The sequence below is a fragment of the Puma concolor genome, chromosome C1, assembly GCF_028749965.1.
Source record: "Puma concolor isolate L17-30 chromosome C1, mPumCon1.1.hap2, whole genome shotgun sequence".
In the NCBI taxonomy this organism is placed as follows: Eukaryota; Metazoa; Chordata; class Mammalia; order Carnivora; family Felidae; genus Puma; species Puma concolor.
Window position 1 is genome coordinate 126081943 of NC_141674.1, and position 4681 is coordinate 126086623.

The window sequence follows — 4681 nt, forward strand, 5'->3', positions numbered from 1 at the left end:
GGGAGGGATAGAGTTGTCAGGTAGTGATGCTGCTCTCTTGGATCATAGTGGCAGAGAAGATGCCAGGTGCTGACATGTACTTCTCTGGGTTTCAGCTACTTTTGGTATTGGTTCTCTTGTCTGGCATATGAATGTAGCTGTCACTTCTGTACTGCAGGGCAGTGTGGATCCATGGGGACTTCCTCCGTTAACTGGAATATTCTGCACACCCTACCCTAGAGGCCACCCTATGGGCTCCTGGGCACATCTACCTCCTCAACCTTGGTGGCCCTGGGGACCACCCTAAACCCCTCCACCTGCACCACTTGGTAAGATGATCTGAGGAGTATGAGTTGACTTGCAAAGCACATTCATCTAATTTTTGTTGTTGTTGAGTCTTGGACGAGGTGCAGAGGTATTACCACAGGGCATTATAATGCAAGAGAATTGTGTCTGCCACCATTACCACATTCCTCGAGTATCTCATGACCCATAGATCATCTTTGTGTCATTTTCCCCACCCTGTGTTGGTACAGGTGTCTCTTGTGGAGATGGAATGGGGCTGTATACAGAAAAGCAGGCATAGCACTTCAGCACATGTGTGCCATACACAGTCCATGTGCTGGGCGGTGGGAGGCATGAGGCTCAGCCTAACGTATATCCATCCAGTTGAGCCCCCAGACATCCACAGTTGTTTGATGAGTCATGAAAACACCTGAACCAGGGCTATAACAGGTCTTCATCAAAGTTTAAGGGATGGTTCTCCCCTTCACCTTGGGATCACCTGAAGCATGTGGGATACCTTCTGCATGTGATTGGGGATATGACTAGGCCAAAGAGTTTAAGTTGTTTGAGGAATGAGGTGATTTTTTTTGTCTTGTCTCTGAACAATCTACTCCAATCAAAATAAACATCCATCCCTTCTAGGGTCTTTTGCAGATCCAGATTTTGCTCCCATGATTGACAATAACACTGACTCTACCAAAAGGACCAAGAAGGATAAGGTAAGTGCTATGGACATTTTCAGTTGTAACTCTTTTGGGAAACCCTCATTTTCCTTCAGCACTCTCTCCTGGCATTGTGTCTGTTTTGTGTGTTGTATGATATGTCTACTTGTTTTTCTTATTTTGTAAATGCACAACCTTAACTCGAGTGTCTCTGGGCTTGTCTATTTTCATCCTGTCAACTCTTTGTGGTGAGTTTAGAAGTCAAACATGGTCAGGGATGAGGACCTGAGGGCTTTTCCAGTATGTTCCTAGAAATAACCCAAGGAGGATGACACCACACTCCACCTGGAAGTCTTCCGGCATGCCTCATTTTTTCTGGACCTCCTCAAAGTGGAATCATTGCTCTTGCTGTTACTTTCTGTTCTGTTTCTGTCTAGGGGATTAACATGCTCAGAAAATCTGCAGTTATCGTTATGGGAGGAAAATACAAAATGCCTTCACTCCAATTTTATTTTTGTATGTGTCATTTAGAGTGGTCTTAGACAAAGCAAATTTCATACCCGTCAACATTAAGCACCCCCCCTTTTTTTTTTTTTTTGTAAATGGGCTGTCTGGAATCCCTTCAGATGTGCCCTGGGTATAAATATCTGAAGTATAAGAGATGAGATATTTGTCCTAGAAAACATCCATTGGAACATGAGTGGTGAAGAGAGAAAATCCGTACAATTACCTGCATTGTAATTCCCCACTGTGTCCTTCATTTGTGTTCACCTGAGTATGTTGTCTTCTGTCCTGTGTCACGGTTACAGGTGAAACATGGAAATGTACAGCAGAAACGAAAGTGTATTTGTGTTAATTCTGTTATTTAGAACTTCAGCTCATTTTTCCAGAGGACACGATTACCCTGCAAATTGTACTGTACTTAAACTGAGAAGTACCACTGAATTAAAATAAATTACCTAAGCCTAACTAAAATGAATAGGTAACATGTTTCTCTAAAACATGCCTTTCCAGGTTCTCTGCATGACCTCAGGGTCCCTATCACCCCATGTGTCTCTGTGCCCATGGATAACACTTCCAGAGAGGAGAAGACCCCATTGTCAGGAGAGAAGCAGATCGGGCACCGGAGGGGGCTTAGAGGAAGAGCTTTGAGCCCTGAGGGCTATGATTCCATGTGTGGACACTGGCCTTGTCATTCCTTCTTATTTTGTAGTTCTTCACATACAAATAAGCAGCCTCTGTGGTGGAGGGGGATAAGGGGTGATGGTTGATCCTGGACTTAGATGCCTTCATATCAGGAATATGCTATTTTCTTAATTTACTCCATATTCACTCCATGAATTCTCTAGGACAAGAGCCCTTGCTGTTCTACATTTGCAGACATGTGGGGACACTAGTTTCTTCCCATAGCCTCTGTTCCCCATCCCCAAAGCTCTCAGCGGAACCCAAAGTATGGGTAGAGTTCTTTTGATGCCGATGCTGCCCACTTGGAACCCAGTTGTGGGGAAGCTAGTAGCAGATGAGCACTACTTCTTTAGGTTTTTGCTTTTTGCCAGTGTTGGTGCTTGGTTCTGTCCTATGAACACAGCTTTCATTTCTGTTCCACAGGCCATTATGTACGCAAGAGGGCCTGGTCCTTTCCTAGGTTCGCCTTGCAGGCTGTACCCCATGGATGGCCCTTCATCACCAGCTCTTACCCCTCCTCCACCAGCTCCTCCACATACTCAGTTTGGTAAGACGACCTGAACGGGATGAGTGACTGATAAAGTGTATTCATCTTCTTCATGATTGACTTTGTGCGAATGATGTCGAGATGGTTGTGAGTGTTGGCAATCCAACTGCGACCTGCTTGAGGACGCTGTAGCATATCTCAAGTTTCTCAGGACATACATACAGTGGGCAGTGTCATTTCCCTGTAATGCGGTGAGCTATACGTTTCTCTTGTCAAAATGAAAGAGGATTTTTTACACAAAAGCAGACATATCAGCAATACTGGTGCGTATTTTACAGACACAATGTTGTGGGTTCTGTGACAGATGAGACACACCCTTAACTTTAGGTGCTTCAGGTGTCCTGAGTGAAATGGGGCACATGCATTATATGACACAGTACTTGTGGTCACCATAATGGAAGTAGCAGTGAAGGAATGGGGGAAACTTGAATCACACAGGAATAGAAGGAAAGTTGTGATGGCAATCAGAGTTTGAAGAGGTGCAGAGGGGAGGGTGTTGGGGTGAGTAGGATGGATTTGGAGGCCTTTCATGACAGGGCCCACAGCCTAGGCAGGGAGCATGAGGATATATGTAAGGAACTGCTTCATGGGTTCAAGCACAGTGTACAATTTAGTCATCATCTCTGGAATGTCAAGGTTACCACAGTGCACCCAGTTCATAATCTAAAAAAAGGATTGTTGTTTCCCTTGGTTTTCTGAAGGGTCTGCACATGTATGAAAGAATGTCCTGGAGATTTGGTAATTTAAACTTGGTCTTAGGAAATGCTTGTCTGCCTAAGTTTGTGTATCTCAGTGATACTACATGTGAAGACAGGTTGTTGATCAGCTGAGTGGCTTCCTTGGCCTTCAGCCTGAGTCAGACTCTTGGTGGGGAATTCAGGGTTGAGGAGGAGCCTCCCCTGCTGAACTCCGGTCACCACACCCCTGCATCTGCTGTCACCACCCTGCCTGTGGGTTTGAATCTCCGGAACTTCCCTCACAATTTCCTGAGGCTTTTCCTGTGTTCCTGCTGTCTCAGCTCTAATACCCACTCTCAGTGGGGCCATCTCAGAGCCTCAGGTTTGTAATCTGAGAAACAGGGACAATGTTGGTTTCTGAGATCAGTATGATGAACAGGGGATAAGCAATAAGGAATTTGTAAAATGTATGGGACGAATGGGCACTCACCCTTCTCAGGGTGGAAATGAATGTATCTGCACACAGAAGATCATCAACAGATGTTCATTCAATTTCATGCAACTAAGAGTATAATGCCTGAGGCTGAGAGATTGGCAATCACTATTTTGGCAATCACAATTTCAAAAGATACGGCAAGGACCCCAGTGTTTTTTCTATGAAAATTCAGGTCCTACTTTACAAAGAAGAAAAATATAACTATGATACTGTGTACATTCAGGGATCTATAAGATTTGAAGACAGTCATCTTCCCTTGTAGGTAGACACACAGATGCGGCCACACAATTAAGTGTTCATCCAAGGCCACAGATATATTGTTGAAGACAAAATGCATAGAGGACAACAGAAGATCCCACTGCAATAACCCACAATCTCTTTGCCTTACAGGAGAATTTGAAGTTTGAAGAGGACCCTGAACTGTGACAAATGGGCTGGGTGATGTAATATATTTAGAAAAGTTGTCTGATATGCGTATTTGACTAAATTCTTTCCCTGACCAATCCTGTCCCCTCTATTTTGTCTTTCCTCATTCCCCCTGATAAACCCATCACAGTTCTGACTCTGTGTCAGTATCTCTTTCCAGGAGGACCTATGGTCATTCTATTTTGATGTACACAGTGTGACTCCTGTATACATGGTCACAAACAGGTAGAATCTACAGTAATAGGGGCAGAAGATACGTCCCTATTTGAATTGTATTGACTGCACATGTCCCCCTGGTTCCTTCTGGGGTGGTGGACACAACCTTCCTCTAGATCTGGTGATGGTGGTGTTCACTCCTCAATAGGTACTCGCAAGCACACAGCGCCTGCTAGTCACAGTGGTGTGTGGTGATCAGCAGGGCAGC

General features: G+C 44.6%; 1 long non-coding RNA gene across 1 annotated transcript; it reads left to right on the top strand.

Moving 5' to 3' along the window:
* Window positions 1-902: 902 nt before the first annotated feature.
* LOC147578431 (uncharacterized) lies at window positions 903-4334 on the top strand. The gene is made up of 3 exons (XR_015254269.1): window positions 903-983; window positions 2535-2658; window positions 4222-4334. It is a non-coding gene; the product is annotated as an uncharacterized LOC147578431 (long non-coding RNA).
* Window positions 4335-4681: the final 347 nt, after the last annotated feature.